Source organism: Theropithecus gelada, chromosome 9 (assembly GCF_003255815.1).
Source record: "Theropithecus gelada isolate Dixy chromosome 9, Tgel_1.0, whole genome shotgun sequence".
NCBI lineage: Eukaryota > Metazoa > Chordata > Mammalia > Primates > Cercopithecidae > Theropithecus > Theropithecus gelada.
The window spans coordinates 91,209,616-91,229,456 of record NC_037677.1 but is presented as its reverse complement, the minus strand read 5'-3'; the positions used below and the strand labels follow the sequence as shown (position 1 = coordinate 91,229,456).

Below are 19,841 nucleotides of genomic sequence, written 5' to 3'. Positions count from 1 at the left end.
ATAAAATCAACATGTATTCAAAAAAGGAATTCAAAATAATTACCTTGAAGAAACTAAATAAGGGGGGTGGCTGGCAAGATGGTCGAATTGGAACAGTTTCCATCTGCAGTTCCCAGCAAGATCAACAAAGTAGGTAAGTTATTTCTGCATTTCCAACTGAGGTACCCAGCTCCTCTCATTGGGACTGTTTAGGCAATAGGTGCAGCCCACAGAGGGCAAGCCAAAGCAGGGTTGAGCATCACCTCACTCAGGAACCCCAAAGGGTCAGGGAACTCCCTCCCCTAGCCAAGGGAAGCAGTGATGGACTGTGCCATGAAGAATAGTGCACTCTGGCCCAGATACTACGCTTTTCCCATGGTCTTCGCAACCTGCAGACCAGGAGATTCCCTCAGGTGCCTACACAACAAGGGCACTGGGTTTCAAGCACAAAATTGGGCACCCATTTGCACAGACACCGAGCTAGCTGCAGGAGATTTTTTCATACCCCAGTGGCACCTGGAACACCAGAGAGACAGAACTTTTCACTCACCTAGAAAGGGGGCTGAAGCCAAAGAGCCAAGTGGTCTTGCTCAGCAGATCCCATCCCCATGGAGCCCAGCAAGCTAAGATCCACTGGCTTGAAATTCTCGCTGCCAGTACAGCGGTCTGAAGTTTACCTGGGATGCACGAGCTTGGTAAGGGAAGGGGCATCCGCCATTACTGAGGCTTGACTAGGTAATTTTCCCCTCACAGTGTAAACAAAATGGTTGGGAGGTTCAGACTGGCCAGAGCCCACTGCACCTCAGCAAAGCAGCTGTAGCCAGACCGCCCCTCTAGATTCCTCCTCTCTGGGCAGGGCATCTCTGAAAAAAACACAGCATCCCCAGTCAGGGGCTTATAGGTAAAACTACCATCCCATTGGGGCAGAGCACCTGGGGGAAGGGGCAGCTGTGGGTACAGCTTCAGCAGACTAAAATGTTCTGGCATTCTGGCTCTGAAGGGAGCAGCAGATCTACCAGCACAGTGCTTGAGCTCTACTAAAGGAAACACTGCCTCCTCAGGTGGATCCCTGAGCCCCATGGCTCCTGATGGGAGGCACCTCCAAGCAGGGGTTAACAGATACCTCAGAAAGGAGATCTCTGGCTGGCATCTGGTGGGTGCCCATATGAGACAAACTTCCAGAGGAAGGAACAGATGGCAATCTTTGCTGCTCTGCAGCTTCCGCTGGTGATACCCAGGCAAACACAGTCTGGAGTCAACCTCCAGCAAACTCCAGCAGACCTGCAGCAGAGGGGCTTGACTGTTAGAAGGAAAACTAACAAACAGAAAGCAATAGCATCAACACCAACTAAAAGGATGTCCACACAAAAACGCCATCTGAAGGTCACCAACATCAAAGACCAAAGGTAGATAAATCAATGAAGATAAGGAAAAATCAGTGCAAAAAGCCTGAAGATTCAAAAAAAAGAACACCTCTTCTCCTCCAAAGAATCATGACTCCTTGCCAGCAGGGAACAAAACTGGACAGAGAATGAGTTTGATGAACTGACAGAAGTAAGCTTCAGAAGGTGGGTAATAACAAACTCCTCTGATAAAAACGAGCATGTTCTAACCCAATGCAAGGCACCTAAGAACCTTGAAAAAAGGTTAGATGAATGGCTAACTTGAATAACCAGTTTAGAGAGAAGATAAATGACCTGATAGAGCTGAAAAACAAAGCACGAGAACTTCATGAAACATACATAAGTATCAATCGCTGAATCGATCAAGTGAAAGAAAGGATATCAGAGATTAAAGATCAACTTAATGAAATAAAGCCTGAACACAAGATTGGAGAAAAAAATGAAAAGGAATGCACAAAGCCTCCAAGAAATATGGGACTATTTGAAAAGACCAAACCTACATTTGATTGGTGTACCTAAAATTGATGGGGAAAAGGGAACCAAGTTAGCACACACTCTTCAGGATGTTATCCAGGAAAATTTCCCTAACCTAGCAAAATAGACCAACATTCAAATTCAGAAAAAACAAAGAACATCACAAAGATACTTCTCGAGAAGAGTAACCCCAAGACACATAACTGTCAGATTCACCAAGGTTGAAATGAAGGAAAAAATGTTAAGGGCAGCCAGAGAGAAAGGTCGGGTTACCCACAAATGGAAGCCCATTAGACTAACAGTGGATCTCTCTGCAGAAACCCTACAGGCCAGAAGAGAGTGTAGGCCAATATTCAACATTCTTAAAGAAAAGGCTTTTCAACCCAGAATTTTATATCCAGCCAAGCTAAGCTTCAAAGTGAAAAAATAAAATAAAATCCCTTACAGACAAGCAAATGCTGAGAGATTTTGTCACCACCATCTTGCCTTACAAGAGCCCCTGAAGGAAGCACTATATATGGAAAGGAACAACTGGTACCAGCCACTGCAAAAACATACCAAATTGCCGGGCGCGGTGGCCCAAGCCTGTAATCCCAGCACTTTGGGAGTCTGAGACGGGCGGATCACGAGGTCAGGAGATCGAGACCATCCTGGCTAACACAGTGAAACCCCGTCTCTACTAAAAATACAAAAACCTAGCCGGGCGAGGTGGCAGGCGCCTGTAGTCCCAGCTACTCAGGAGGCTGAGGCAGGAGAATGGCGTGAACCCGGGAGGCGGAGCTTGCAGTGAGCTGAGATCTGGCCACTGCACTCCAGCCTGGGTGACAGAGCAAGACTCCGTCTCAAAAAAAAAAAAACAAAAAACAAAAACATACCAAATTGTAAAGGCCATTGACACTATAAAGGAACTGCATCAACTAATGGGCAAAATAACCAGCTAGCATCATAATGAAAGGATCAAATTCACATATAACAATATTCACCTTAAATGTAAATGGACTAAATGTCAAAGTTAAAAGACAGAGACTGGAAAATTGGATAAAGAGTCAAGATCCATCAGTGTTCTGCATTCAGGAGACACATATCACATGCAAAGACACACCTAGGGTCAAATTAAAGGGATGGAAGAAGATTTACTGAACAATTAGAAAGCAAAAAAAAGCAGGGGTTGCAATCCTAGTCTCTGATAAAACAGACTTTCAACCAACAAAGATTAAAGAAAAAGACAAAGAAAGGCATTACATAATGGTAAAGGGATCAATGCAATAAGAAGAGCTAATTATCCTAAATGTATATGCACCCAATACAGGAGCACCCTGACTCATAAAACAAGTTCTTAGAGACCTACAAAGAAACTGAGGACCCCACACAATAATAGTGTGAGACTTTAACACCCCATTGTCAATATTAGACAGATCAATGAGACAGAAAATGTAACAAGGATATTCAGGACTTGAACTCAGCTCTGGACCAACCGGACTTAATAGACATCTACAGAACTCTCCTCCCCAAATCAACAGAATATACAGTCTTCTCAGCATCACATTGCACTTATTCTAAAATCAACCACATAATTTAAAGCAAGACACTCCTCAGCAAATGTAAAAGAACAGAAATCTTAGTCTCTCAGACCACAGTACAGTCAAATTAGAACTGAGGATTAAGAAACTCAAAACTGCATGACTACATGGAAACTGAATAACCTCCTCCTGAATGACTACTGGGTAAATAATGAAATTAAGGCAGAAATAAACAAGTTCTTTGAAATCAATGAGAACAAACACATAACGTACTAGAATCCCTGGGATACAGCTAAAACAGTGCTTAGAGGAAAATTTAGACCACTAAATGCCCACAGGAGAAAGAGGGAAAGATCTAAAATTGACACCCTGACATCACAATTAAAAGAACTAGAGAAGCAAGAGCAAACAAATGCAAAAGCTATCAGAAGACAAGAAATAACTAAGATCAGAGCAGTACTGAAAAAGACAGAGATTCAGAAACTCTTCAAAAAATTAATGAATCCAGGAGCTGGTTTTTTGTTAAGATTAACAGAATAGATAGGCTGTTAGCCAGACTAATAAAGAAGAAAAGAGAGAAGAATCAAATAGACACAATAAAAAATGATAAAGGGGATATTACCACTGACTCCACAGGAATACAAACTACCATCAGAGAATACTAAAAACGCCTCTATGCAAATAAACTGGAAAATCTAGAATTAATGGATAAATTCCTTCACACATACACCCTCCCAAGACTAAACCAGGAACAGAAAACCAAACACCACATATTCTCTCATAAGTGTGAGTTGAACAATGAGAATACACGGACACAGGGAGGGGAACATCACACACCAGGGCCTGTCAGGAGGTTAGGGGACTAGGGCAGGGATAGCATTAGGAGAAATATCTAATGTAGATGACGGGTTGTTGGGTGCAGTAAACCACCATGGCACATGTATACGTATGTAACAAACCTGTGTGTTCTGCACTTGTGTCCCAGAACTTAAAGTACAATTAAAAAAAAAAAAAAGAAAGAAATAGCAGAATAGTAGTTCATAGACGTAGAGAAGTAAGGGAGATAGCCAGAAATTGGTTAACAGATACGAAAGTTCAGCTATATAAAAGAAATAAGTTATAGTGTTCTATAGCAGAATAGGGTGACTATAATTAACAACACTTTATTGTATACTTTAAGATAGCTAGAAGAGTAGATTTTTAATGTTTCCAGCATAAGGAAATGAAAAATATTTGAGGTTATAGATATGTTAATCACCCTGCTTGATCATTACACATTGTATACATGTACTGAAATATTATAGTACACCCCATAAATATGTACAATTATTGTGCCCACTGAAATAACAGATTATAAATTTATTATATCAATAATAATATAAATTTATATATGATATATAATATAAATTTATAATATATTTATAATATACAATATTTTATACATTGCAGTATAATTTTTAATATTTATAAATTATTACTAAATAAATAATAATTAAATCAAATAAATAAAGGCTAAGAAAACAAAAGATAACAAGTGTTGGTGAGAATATGGAGAAATTGGAACCCTCATGTCCTACTGATAGAAATGTAGAATGGTGCAGCTGTTAAGGAAAATATTAAGGCAGTTCAAGAATTAAAAATAGAATTACCACATATCCCAGAAATGCCACTTCTGGGTATATACCCAAAAGAATTGAAAGCAGCACATCAAAGAGATATTTGTTTACCCATATTCATAATAGCATTACTCACAAAGTCAAAAGGTGAAAGTAATCTGGGTGCCCATCAACAGATAAATGGGTAAGCAAATTTGATTTATAAATACAACGGAATATTATTCACCCTTAGAAAGGAAGAAAAATCTGACACATGCAAAAACATGAATAAACCCTGAGAACATAACATTAGGCTAAGTGAAATAAACCAGTCACAAAAGGGCAAATATGTAATGATTCCACATTTATGAGGTACCCAGCATACTCGATTTTACAGAGACACAAAGTAGAATGTTGGTTGCCATGGGATGGTGGAAGGGAGAAATGTAGAGTTATCATTTGAGGTGGGCGTGGGGTTCTACAACATTTCTTCCTGCATCATCTACGCCTCTGGACACTTCTCTTTGGGCAACCCATTCCCTTTGACTTCAGATAAATTTCAGGGCAAGAGATAAGGGAACACAGTCTCTGGCAGATAAGACTGACAAAGACCTCAAAGAATGTGGGGGGCCACCTTTACAAGGCCCATCTTCTGTTCTTGTGTCACTATGGACGCACTTCATGGAATTATTAATATAAATTAGTTTGCATAGCTGAGGAAATTATGTTACTTGGTTTTGTTTGTTGATTACTCTGTTGGTAGAGACGGTTTTGCCATGTTACCCAGGCTGGTCTCAAATTCCTGAACTCATGCAATCTGAGTTCATCAACCTCCCAAAGGGCTGGGATTACAGGCATGATCTACAATGCCCGGCCAAGAGTTATTATTAATTGGGTATAAAGTTTCCATTTTGCAAGATGAAAAGAATTCTAGAGATGTATGGCAGTGACGTTTGCACAACAATGTGAATGTAATTAATACCAATACACTATACACTTAAAATCATTAATACAGAAACTTTAATGTTATGTGTATTTTGCCACAATCTTTTTTACAAAATTTAAAAAATTATGCACAATAAACAAGTGAGATTTATCCCAGAAATGCAAAAGTGGTTCAACAAGAAAGTCGATCAGTGTACTACCCCATATTAGAATAAAAGAGAAAAACATGTTCATCTCATTAGATGCAGAAAAAAAAATTGACAACTTTTAATACCCATCATAACAAAAACACTCAGAAAACTCTAAATGAAATAAAACTCCCTTACCAAATAAAGCATATTTATGAAAACTCCAATACTAAAGCATACTATATTGTGAAAGACTAAAAGCTTATCACTTAAAATCAGAAAGAAAAGAAAAAAAACAAGGATGTCCATTTTTACTACTTTATTTATTTATTTATTTATTTATTTGAGACAGAGTCTCCCTCTGTCGCCCAGGTTGGAGTGCAGTGGCGCGATCTTGGCTCACTGCAAGCTCCACAGTGAAAGGTTCATGCCATTCTCCTGCCTCAGCCTCCCGAGTAGCTGGGACTACAGGCGCCCACAACCACGCCTGGCTAATTTTTTTTATTTTTAATAAAGATGGTGTTTCATCATGTTAGCCAGGATGGCCTCGATCTCCTGAACTTGTGATCCGCCCACCTCGGCCTCCCAAAGTGCTGGGATTACAGGCATGAGCCACCACACCTGGCCCATTTTTACTGCTATTAAACAATAGTATTCAAAGTTCTAGCCAGAGCAATTAGGCAAGAAATGAAATAAAACACATTCAAATAGGAAAGGAAAAATTCAGATCATATGTATTTGAAGATAACATGATTCTGTATATAGAAAAATCTCATACAGTACAGATAGAAACAAGTAGAGCTAATAAATGATTACAGCATAATTTCAGGGTACAAGATCAATGCAAAGATCAGTTGTCTCTCAGGGCTGATGCTAGTGCCTGCCATTATGGGACCTGTAGATAGGACTGCCCAGTCCAGCGACACTCATCTTGATCCCCTTGGGGCTGAGCGGGGAGCCCAGACTACTTTGAATTCCACAGATTAACACATGGTCTGAGGAAACAGAGAAGTTCCCCCAGAAAACAAGGATCAAGCTGTGCTGTATCAAGTTGTACTAGCCACAGCTGGCTTTTGCTCATAGGTGCCATCTACTGACTTGTATGTCAAACTGCACAGGCCAATATAAAACTACCCACAGAGGTGAACACAGCTATAGAATCAAAGTCAAAGGCCCTACACAGCATACTTTATAGTCACACCCCATTGGAAGCAGGAGAGAAAAAGGAAAGAAAAAAAAAATAGGGAGAGGAAAAACAATTCTATCTGCACAAAAATAATTTCAAAAATCAGAAGGGATAGCCTCTTCAAATAAGAAGAAACCAGCATAAGAATTCTGGCACCATGAAATGTCTTAATGTTGTAAAACCACCAAAGCATCGCATGAACTCCCCAGGAATGAACCCTAACCAAACTGGCAACTCAGAAATGACAGATAAACAATTCAAAATATGGATTGCAAGTAAGCTCAGTGATCCAAGACAAGGTTGAAAATCAATGCAAATAAACTACTAAAGCAGTCCAGGAAATGGAGCTACAGAAAAACATCTTAAAAAGACATCAAAGCTTCTGGAATTGAAAGACTCACTTAAGGAATTTCAGAATACAATTGAAGGGTTTATCGATAGACTGGACCAATTTCAGAGCTTGAACACCAGTCTTTTGAACTAACTCAGACAAAAATAAAGAAAAAATAATTTTAATAAAGGAACAAAATCTTCAAGAAATACTTGATTATTTAAAAGGAGTAAACCTAGGGATTATTGGCATTCCTGAGAGAGAAGTAAAAGTAACCAATCTAGAAAATATATCTGAGCTAATAAGTCGAGAAAATGTTCCCAAACTTGCTAGACAGGTAGACATCCAAAGACAATAAACCCAGGGAATATATGTGAGACACTATACAAAATTAACATCATCAAGGCATTTACTTACCAGGCAGTCCAAAACCAAGGCTAAAACATAATTTTAAAGGCAACTAGAGAAAAAGGTCAGATCACATACAAAGAGAACCTTGTCAAGCTAAAAGGATGCTCAGCCTATTTTCAACATTCATTTAGAAAAAAATTACAAAAAAAGAATTTTATATTTTGCCAAACTAAGCTTCAAAAGCAAAGAAATAGGCCGGGCGCGGTGGCTCAAGCCTGTAATCCCAGCACTTTGGGAGGCCGAGACGGGCGGATCACGAGGTCAGGAGATCGAGACCATCCTGGTTAATACGGTGAAACCCCGTCTCTACTAAAAAGTACAAAAAACTAGCCGGGCGAGGTGGCGGGCGCCTGTAGTCCCAGCTACTTGGGAGGCTGAGGCAGGAGAATGGCGTGAACCCGGGAGGCGGAGCTTGCAGTGAGCTGAGATCCGGCCACTGCACTCCAGCCTGGGCGACAGAGCGAGACTCCGTCTCAAAAAAAAAAAAAAAAAAAAAAAAAAAAGCAAAGAAATACAATCTTGTCCAAACAAGTAAGTGCCAGGAGAATCTGTTACCATTAGACCAGGCTTATAAGAGATCATTAAGGGAATTCTAAATATGGAAATGGAAGAACAATACCTGCTACCAAAAAAACACACTTAAGTAACTTAAGTATATAGCCCACAGACTCTATAAAGCAATCACACTATAGAAACTACAAAGCAACCAGCTAACCACTTCACAATAGAATCCAAACCTCATATATCAATGTTAACATTGAAGATAAACAGTCTAAATGCTCCACATAAAAGGCAAAGAGCAGGAAGCTGGATTAAAAATAAGACCCATCCTTCTACTGTCCTCAAGACTGCGAGGCCCATCTTCTACTAGTAGAAGTAGAAGACTCGTCTCAGACCTCGAAGAACCATCTCAGACCTAGAAAACCCTAAGGAACCTTCCAAAAACTCCTGGAACTGATACACAACTTCAGTGAGATTTCAGTACACAAAATACATATTCAAAAATCTGTAGCATTTTTATACACCAAAAATGCTCATGCTGAAAGCCAAATCAAGAACTCAATCCCATTTACAATAGCCACAGGAATAAACCTAGGAATACAACTAACAAATGGGGCAAAAAGGTCTCTACAAGGAGAGCTACAAAATACTGCTGAACAAAATCATACATGACACAAACAAATGGAAAAACAGTTCATGCTTATGGATTGAAATAATCAATATCATTAAAATGGCTAGACTGCCCAAAGCTATCTACAGATTCAATGCTATTCCTATCAAACTACCAATGTCATTTTATTCTAAAATTCATATGGAACCAAAGAAGAGCCCAAATCCAAAGTGATCCTAAGCAAAAAGAACACTGGGAAGCTTCACATTAAGTGACTTCAAACTATACTGTAAGCTTACAGTAACCAAGAGAGCATGTAACTGGTACAAAACACAAATTGAACAAAAGTAGAGCAGCCAGAAATAAAGCCACACACCTATAGCCATCTCATCTTCAACAAAGTTGACAAAAATAATCAGTGAGGGAAAAAATTCTCTATTTAGTATATTGAACTAGGATAACTGACTAGCCATATGCAGAATGAAACTGGAACACTTCCTTGCACTTTATATAAACATTAACTTGAGATGGATTAATGATCTAAATTTAAGACCTCAAACTATAAGAATCCTATAGGAAAAAAAAAATCTATAAAATACCATTCTGGATACAGGCTTTAGCAAAGAATTTATGAATAATTCCTCAAAAGCAATTGGAACCAAAATGAATATTGACAAGTGGGACCTAATTAAAGAGCTTCTGCACAGCAAGAGAAACTACCAACAGAATAAACAGACAGCCTACAGAATGGGACAAAATACTTGCAAACTGTGAATCCAACAATGATTCAACAGTGAGAATCTATAAGGAAGTTAGACAATTCAACAAGTTAAAAAACAAGTAACCCCATTAAAAAGTGGGCAAAGGACATATGTCCTTCCGAAGAAGACATACACATGGCCAACAAGCATATGACAAAATACTCAACATCACTAATAATCAGAGAACTACAAATCAAAACCACAGTGAGATATCATCTCATACCAGTCAAAATGGATATGATTAAAAAGCCAAAAAATAATAGATATTGGTGAGACTGCTGAGAAAAGAACACACTTATATACTACTGGTGGGAATGTAAGTTAGTTCAGCCACTATGGAAAGCAGTTTGGAGATTTCTCAAAGAACTAAAAGCAGAACTACCACTTGATGCAGCAATTCCACTACTGGGTATGTACCCAGTGGAAATCAAATTGTTCTACTAAAAAGACACATGTGCTCGTATGTCCATCCCTGCACTATTCACAACAGTAAAGACATAGAGCCAACCAATGATGTGTCGCATAAAGAAAATGTGGTGCAGTTTGAATCGCAGTGCGACGAAGGAGTAGGTGGTGAGATCTCACCCTGGGTCCAATTAGCCTTTTCTCTGCGTTGTTTGTTTCAGCTTCAGCAGAATTCGAAATGGCTGGCGGGAAGGCTGGAAAGGACTCCGGAAAGGCCAAGACAAAGGCGGTTTCCCGCTCGCAGAGAGCCGGCTTGCAGTTCCCAGTAGGCTTTATTCATCGACACCTGAAATCCAGTACGACCAGTCACGGACGTGTGGGCGCGACTGCCGCTGTGTACAGCGCTGCCATCCTGGAGTACCTCACCATCGAGGTACTCGAACTGGCAGGAAATGCATCAAAAGACTTAAAAGTAAAGCGTATTACTCCTTGTCACTTGCAACTTGCTATTCGTGGAGATGAAGAATTGGATTCGCTCATCAAGGCTACAATTGCTGGTGATGGTGTCATTCCACATATCCACAAATCTCTGATTGGGAAGAAAGGACAACAGAAGACTGTCTAAAGGATGCCTGGAGGATTCCCTGTTATCTCAGGACTCTAAATACTCTTAACAGCTGTCCTGTGTTGGTGATTCCAGTGGACTGTATCTCCGTGAAAAACACAATTTTGCCTTTTTGTAATTCTATTTGAGCAAGTTGGAAGTTTAATTCGCTTTCCAACCAATCAAATTTCTGCATTCGAGTCTTAACCATATTTAAGTGTTACTGTGGCTTCAAAGCAGCTATTGATTCTGAAGTAGTGGGTTTTGATTGAGTTGACTGTTTTTAAAAAACTGTTTGGATTTTAATTGTGATGCAGAAGTTACAGTAACAAACATTTCGTTTTGTACAGACATTATTTCCACTCTGGTGGATAAGCTCAATAAAGGTCATATCCCAAAAAAAAAAAAAGAAAAGAAAAGAAAATGTGGTATATATACACCATGAAATGCTATGCAGCCATTAAAAAAATCATGTCTTTGCAGCAACATAGATGCCGCTGGAGGTCATTAACTTGAGAGAATTAATCCAGCAACAGAAAACCAAATACCACATGTTCTCATATAAAAGTGGCACACAAAGATGGAAACAATACACACAGAATTACTATAGAGGGTAAAGAGATATAAAGGCAAGGGCTGAAAAACTACCTATTGGTGGTACTCGTCTCACTACCTGGGTGATGGCATTATTTGTACCCTAAACTTCAGCATCACACAGTATACCCATGTAACAAATGTGAACATGCACTTCCTGAATCTAAAATAAGTCAAAAATGTTTTTCAAAAAGAAGGCATTTAGTATGGTATCATTTTAAAATCAGGCAATCAATGGTCATAACTAAATACAAAATTTAAGATAAACTTGCCTTTTAAACTAAACCAGACCGTTGCAACAGAGGAGAAAAGAATATCTAATACCTAAATAAATTGAAAACTATCCCATGTTCAATGATTGGAAGACTTAAAGATGGCAATACTCCTCAAAGTGATCTAAAAATTCATGCAATCCCTACCAAAATACCAATGGTCTTTTTTCCAGAAATGAGAAAGTTGATTATTCAATTTATATGCAACTACATGGTGATGAAGCAGCTACGTTTTCTGGGATATATACCCACAGATTTGTCATCATGCCCCAGGAAAATTTAGGACACAGACACATCGGAGTGGGTTAAGTAGCTGAACATTTAATAGAAGAAAGGAGAGAAAAGAGCAACTTCTTATGAGACAGGGGGAAGAGGGGGAAGGAGGCAGACCCAGCAGATTTTATAGGCAGGCTGGAAAAGGCAGTGTCTGATTTACATGGAGCCCAAAGATTGGTTCAATCAGGTGTGGCATTTACATAGTGGACAGGGAAGGCGGGCCACCTCACTCTAATCTTATTATGCAAATTGACTTTCCGCTTGACCGGTGCCATCTTGTCTGCTCCTTACTGTACATGTGGCTGGCAAAGGGAAGGGAAGATGGAGCCGCCATTTTGAACATACCTAGTCACAGGTAGTTCTTTCCTACCAAATTCACCGGTGCAGGCTTCCAGCTTGCTTCTCTATGTCTGCAGCTCGATTTTACAGGCTGCTCTTTCCCAGAAAATGATTTGGGGTTGCTTTTCATTAAAAAGAAAAATCCTACCAAGGACTCCCAAATGCTTACTATCTGCCTAAGTAATTTCTTCTTAATTTCTGTATCAGTGAGTTCTCAGTTTCCAACTTCAAAACTTACTACAAGGTATAATAATCAAAAGTGTGGTCCTAGCATAAAGATAGACATCAAGACCAATGGAATAAAACCAAAATCAAGAAATAAACCTAAACATCTATGGCCAATTTAGTTTCATCAAGGGTGCCTAGACCATTCAATCAGAGGAAAGAATCTCTTCAATAAATGGTGATGATACAATTGGATGACAAAATACAAAAGAATGAAGCTCAGACCTTCCCTACCTCACTCCAAATGAAAAATATAACTGAAAATGGATGGAAAAACTTAAATATAAGAGCTAAAATTATAAAACTCTTAGAATAAAACATAGAGGTTAATCTTCATGACTTCATATTTGGCAATAGATTCATAAATTTGATACCAGAAGAGCAAAAGAAAAAATAGATAAACCAAATTTCATCAAAATTAAACTTTGTGCATCAAGAATATAATTAGGAATGTGAAATGACAACTGACAGAATGGGAGGAAATATTTTCATATTATGTATATGTAAGAGTTTACTGTTTTGAAAACATAAACAATTCTAACAGCTTAAAAAGAAAAATAAAGGCAACTTAAATAGGAAATGGACTTGAATGACATTTCTCCAAAGAAGATATACAAATGGGTAGCAGTATATTAAAAGAAGTTCAAAATCACTGGTCATTAAATACAAGTTAAAACCCCAATGAGAGCTGGGTGTGGTGGCCCTCACCTGTAATCACAGCACTTAGGAACCAAGGTGGGCAGATCACCTGAGGTCAAGAGTTTGCAACCAGCCTGGCCAACACGGTGAAACCCTATCTCTACCAAAAATATAAAAATTAGTCAGACGTGGTGGCACATGCCAGTAATCCCAGCTGCTCTGGGGACTGAGGCAGGAGAATTGCTTGAACCCAGGAGGGAGAGGTTGCAGGGAGCTGAGATCATGCCACTGCACTCCAGCCTGGGCAACAGAGTGAGACTCTGTCTCAAAATAAATAAATAAATAAATCCATACTGAGATACCACTTTACATTCACTAGGATGGCTTTAATAAACACAGAAAATTACAAGTATTCACAATTATGTGGAAAAATAGAAATCCTTCTACATTGCTGGAAGGGATATAAAATGCCACATTCATCGTAGAAAAGTTTGGCTCTTATACAAGAAGATAAACATAAAATCACCATTTGACCCAGCAATTCAACTCCTGAGTATATACCCAAGAATTATGAAAATATGCCCATAAAGAAACATACACAAATGTTCAAAGCAAGATTATCTATAAGAACGGAAAGTTGGAAAAAATACAAATGTCCATAAACAGATGAATAACAATTTGTGATATATGTGCATGGAAAATAAAATATTTTTTATCCACAAAAAAGAATGAAGTACTGATGTATGCTACAATTTAGATGAGCCTCCAAAACATTGTAAGTGTAAGGACCCTGAAACAAAAGGTCACATATGCTATGAGTTCTTTATATATCCATAACAGGCAAACCCATAGAGACAGAAAGAAGATTAGAGGTTATTACGTGATAGAGTGGGGGAATGGAGTAATTATTTAACGAATATAATGTGTTTTTGTGGTGTGATAAAAACATTTGAAACCAGAGAAAGCTGACGGTTGCACAACATTGTGAATACATTAAATACCACTTAGGTGTATGCTTTCCACTGGTTAATTGTATGTTGTGTGAATTTTACTTCAATTTTTTAAATGGCCTAACTCCCTGTTTTACAGATTTAGTGCAATCCTGTCAAAATCCCCATTGGCTCCTTTGAAGAAATTGACAAGTTAATCTTAAATTTCATATGAAGATTCAAGGGACCCAGAATAGTGAAAACAGTATTGAAAAAGGACAACAAAAGACTCACACTCCTTGATTTAGTAAGTTGATATTAATACAAAGGTACAGTAATTAAGACTTCAAGACAGTGTACTATAGGCATTAGGACAGACATATAGATCAATGGAGTAGAATTGAGAGCCCCCCAAAAAAACCCTTCACACATTTATAGTCAATTGGATTTTGACAAGGTTGTCAAGACAATTCATCAGGGGGAAAAAATAGCCTTTCCAAAAATGATGCAATGACAACAGAGGTGATGTTTACACGGTATCTGATAGACACCAAATTCCAATTCTTACCTGTATAAATCATTTTAGTTTACACTCAGTGAATCCTTCCCTCTTCCATCCACCTACTCTTTCCCATCACACACCTCTACACCTCTATGTAAAGCATCCCAACCCATCTGAAACCCCTACTCTGATTCTCACAGCAAATATTTTAAGGCCTATTTCAATCCGCAGGAATGCAGGAAACCCACCTAGGTTAAGCCATTCTTTACCATTCTCAAATAAACTGTGTGTAATAATGATGCCCATTTTCATCCTATGACATAATATTTTATATTTTCTAACTTGTTGATAATTGCTTCCATTTCACCTAAAACATGTATTTTGTTTCTCCTTGGGTAGATTTTTGTTGTTATTATTATTATTATACCTTAAGTTCTGGGATACATGTGCAGAACGTGCAGGATTGTTAAATAGGTATACAGGTGCCATGGTGGTCTCCTGCACCTATGAACCTGTCATCTACATTAGGTATTTCTCCTAATGCTATCCCTCCCCTAGCCCTCCACCCCTTGACAGGCCCCAGTGTGTGATGTTCCCCACCCTGTGTCTATGTGTTCTCATTGTTCAACTGACACTTATGAGTGAGAACATACGGTGTTTGGTTTTCTGTTCCTGTGTTAGTTTACGAGAATGATGGCTCCCAGCTTCATCTATGTCCCTGCAGAGGACATGAACTCATCTTTTTTATGCCTGCATAGTATTCATGGTGTATATGTGCCCCATTTTCTTTATCCAGTCTGTCATTGATGGACATTTGGGTTGATTCCAAGTCTTTGCTATTGTGATAGTGCCACAATAAACAAATGTGTGCATGCGTCTTTATAATAGAATAATTTATAATCCTTTGGGTATATACCCAGTAATGGGATTGCTGAATCAAATGGTATTTCTAGTTCTAGATCCTTGAGGAATTGCCACACTACCTTCCACAATGATTGAACTAATTTATACTCCCACAAACAGAGTCAAAGCGTTTCTACTTCTCCACATCCTCTCAGCATCTGTTGTTTCCTGACTTTTTAATGATCGCCATTCTAATTGGCATGAGATGGTATCTCGTTGTTTTTAATTGCATTTCTCTAATGACTAATGATGATGAGCTTTTTTTCATGTTTGTTGGCCACATAAATGTCTTCTTTTGAAAAGTGTCTGTTCATATGCTTCGCCTGCTTGTTGATGGAGATGGGTTTTTTTCTCTTTTAAATTCGTTTAAGTTCCTTGTACATTCTGGATATTAACCTTTTGTCAGATGGACAGATTGTAAAAATTTTCTCCCATTCTGTAGGTTGCCTGTTCACACTGATGATAGTTTATTTTGCTGTGTAGAAGCTCTTAGTTTAATTAGATCTCATTTGATTTTGTTGCTGTTGCTTTTGGTGTTTTAGTCATGAAGTCTTTGCCCATGTCTATGTCCTGAATGCTATTTCCTAAGTTTTCTTCTAGGGTTTTTGTGGTTTTAGGTCTTATGTTTAAGTCTTTAATCCATCTTCAGTTAATTTTTGTATAAGGTGTAATGAAGGGGTCCAGTTTCATTTTTCTCCATATGGCTAGCCAGTTTTCCCAACACCCATTTATTAAATAGGAAATCCTTTCCCAATTCTTGTTTTTGTCAGGTTTTTCAAAGCTCAGATGGTTGTAGATGTGTGGCTTTATTTCTGAGGCCTCTGTTCTGTTCCATTGGTCTATATATCTGTTTTGGTATCAGTACCATGCTGTTTTGGTTACTGTAGCCTTGCAGTATAATTTGAAGTCTGGTAGCGTGATGCCTCCAGTTTTGTTCTTTTTGCTTAGGATTTTCTTGGCTATACAGGCTCTCTTTTGGTTCCACATAAAATTTAAAGTAGTTTTTTCCAATTCTATGAAGAAAGTCAATGGTAGCTTGATGGAGATAGCATTGAATCTATAAATTACTTTGGGCAGTATGGCCATTTTCACGATATTGATTCTTCCTATCCACGAGGATGGAATGTTTTTCCATTTGTTTATGTCATCTCTTATTTCCTTGGGCAGTGATTTGTACTTCTTGAAGAGGTACTTCACATCCCTTCTAAGTTGATTCCTAGGTGTTTTATTCTCTTTGTGGCAACTGTGAATGGGAGTTCACTCGTGATTTGGCTCTCTGTTTGTTTATTATTGGTGTCTAGGATGCTTGTGATTGTTGCACAATGAATTTGTATTCTGAGACTTTGCTGAAGTTGCTTATCAGCTTAAGGAGATTTGAGGCTGAGACGATGAGGTTTTCTAAATGTACAATCACATCATCTGCAAACAGTGACAATATGACTTCCTCTCTTTCTATTTGAATACCTAATTTCTTTCTCTTGCCTGACTGATCTCACCAGAACTTCCAATACTATGTTGAATAGGAGTGGTGAGAGAGGGCATCCTTTTCTTGAGTCAGTTTTCAAAGGAAATGCTTCCAACTTTTGCCCATTCAGTATAATATTCACTATGGGTTTGTCATAAATAGCTCTTATTATTTTGAGATACGTTCCATCAATACCTCGTTTATTTAGAGGTTTTAGCATGAAGAGGTATTAAATTTTTTTGAAGGCCTTTTCTGCATCTATTGAGATAATGATGTGGTTTTTGTCATTGGTTCTGTTTATATGATGGATTACATTTATTGATCTGTGTATGTTGAATCAGCCTTGCATTCCAAGGATGAAGCCAACTTGATCGTGGTGATAAGCTTTTTGATGTGTTGCTGGATTTGGTTTGCCAGTATCTTACTGTGGATTTTCACATTGATGTTCATCAGGTATATTGACCTGAAATTTTCTTTTTCTCTTGTGTCTCTGCCAGGTTTTGGTATCAGGATGATGCTAGCCTCATAAAATGATTTAGGGAGAATTCCCTCTTTTTCTATTGTTTGGAATAGTTTCAGAAGGAATAGGATCAGCTCCTCTTTGTACCTCTGATAGAATTTGACTCTGAATCAGTGTTTTGTTTTGTTTGTTTGTTTTTTGTTTTGTTTTGTTTGGTTGGTAGGTTCTTCATCACTGCCCCAATTTCAGAACTTGTTATTGGTCTATTCATGGATTCTACTTCTTCCTGGTTTAGTCTTGGGAGGGTGTATGTGTCTAGGAATTCATCCATTTCTTCTAGATTTTCTGGTTTACTTACGTAGAGGTGTTTATAGTATTCTCTGAGGGTAGTTTGTATTTCTGTGGGATCAGTGGTGATATGCCCTTTATCATTTTTATTGTATCTATTTGATCTTCTCTCTTTTCTTCTTTATTAGTCTAGCTATGGTCTATTTTCTTAATCTTTTCAAAAAACAACTTCTGGATTCATTGATTGTTTGAAGGAGCTTTTGGGTCTCTATCTTCTTCAGTTCTCTCTGATCTTAGTTATTTCATGTCTTCTGCTAGTTTTGAATTGTTAGCTCCTGCTTCTCTAGTTCTTTTAATTGTGATGTTAGAGTGTCGATTTTAGATATTTCCCACTTTCTCCTGTGGGCATTTATTACTATAAATTGCCCTCTAAACACTGATTTACATGTGACTCAGAGATTCTGGTACATTGTGTCTTTGTTCTCATTGGTTTCAAAGAACTTATTTATTTCTGCCTTAATTTTATTATTTACTCAATATTCATTCAGGAGCAGGTTGTTCAGTTTACACGTTGTTGTGTGATTTTCAGTGAGTTTCTGAATCCTGAGTTCTAGTTTGATTACACTGTGGTCTGAGAGACTGTTTGCTATGATTTCCATCTTTTGCATTTGCTGAGGAGTGTTTTATGTCCAATTATGTGGTCAATTTTAGAATAAGTGCAATGCGGTGCTGATAAGAATGTATATTCTGTTGATTTGGAGTGGAGAGTTCTGTAGATGTCTATTAGGTCCACTTGGTCCAGAGCTGGGTTCAAGTCCTGGATATCCTTGTTCATTTTGTGTCTCATTGGCCTGTCTAATATTGACAGTGGGTTGTTAAAGTCTTCCACTATTATTGTGTGGGAGTCTAAGTCTCTTTGTACGTCTCTAAGAACTTGCTTTATGAATCTGGGTGCTCCTGTATTGGCTATATATATATTTAGGATAGTTAGCTCTTTTTGTTGCATTGATCCCTTTACCTTTATGTAATGCCCTTCTTCATCTCTTTTGATCTTTGTTGGTTGAAAGTCCGTTTTATCTGAGACTAGGATTGCAACCCTTGCTTTTTTTTTTTTTTTTTTTCTTCTTCTTTCCATTTGCTTGGTAAATCTTCCTCCATTCCTTTATTTTGAGCCTACGTGTGTCTTTGTACATGATATGCGTGTCCTGACCACCTATGGGTCTGGACTCATTATCCAACCTGCCAGTCTGTGTCTTTTAACTAAGGCATTTATCTCATTCACATTTAAAGTTAATATTCTCATATGTGAATTTGATCCTGTCATTATGATGTTGGCTGATTATTTTGCCCATTAGTTGATACAGTGTCTTCATAGTGTCAATAGTCTTTACAATTTGGTATGTTTTTGCAGTGGTTGGTACTGATTTTTCCTTTCCATATTTAGTGCTTCCTTCAGGAGCTCTTGTAAGGCAGAACTGGCACGACAAAATCCCTCAGCATTTGTTTGCCTGTAAAAAAATGATATTTCTCCTTTGCTTATGAAGTTTAGTTTGGCTGGATATGAAATTCTGGGTTGAAAATTCTTTTCTTTAAGAATGTTGAATATAGGCCCCTGCTGTCTTTTGGCTTGTAGAGTTTCTGCCGAGAGATCTGCTGTTAGTCTGATGAACTTCCCTTTGTGGGTAACCTGACCTTTCTTTCTGGCTGCCCTTAACATTTTTCCCTTCATCTCAACCTTGGTGAATCTGACAATTATGTGTCTTGGTGTTGCTCTTCTCAAAAAGTATCTTTGTGGTGTTCTCTGTATTTCCTGAATTTGAATGTTGGCCTGCCTTTCTAGGTTGAGAAAGTTCTCCTGGATAATATCCTGAAGAGTATTTTCCAACTTGGTTCCATTCTCCTCATCACTTTCAGGTACACCAATCAAATGTAGATTTGATCTTTTCACATAGTCCCATATTTATTGGAGGCTTTGTTTGCTCCTTTTCATTCTTTTTTCTCTCGTCTTGTCTTCATGCTTTATTTCATTAACTTGATCTTTAATCTCTGATATTCTTTTTTCTGCTTGATCAATTTGGCTATTGATACTTGTGTAT

The 19,841-nt window shown here is 38.2% G+C and overlaps 1 protein-coding gene and 1 pseudogene across 3 annotated transcripts in view; one reads left to right on the top strand and one right to left on the bottom strand.

The window, feature by feature from the left end:
• Window positions 1-19,841, bottom strand: part of LOC112631550 (cytochrome P450 2C9) — a 63,205-nt gene that overhangs the window by 26,284 nt on the left and 17,080 nt on the right. The window lies entirely within an intron of this gene.
• On the top strand, window positions 10,486-10,874 carry LOC112631552 (annotated as a pseudogene).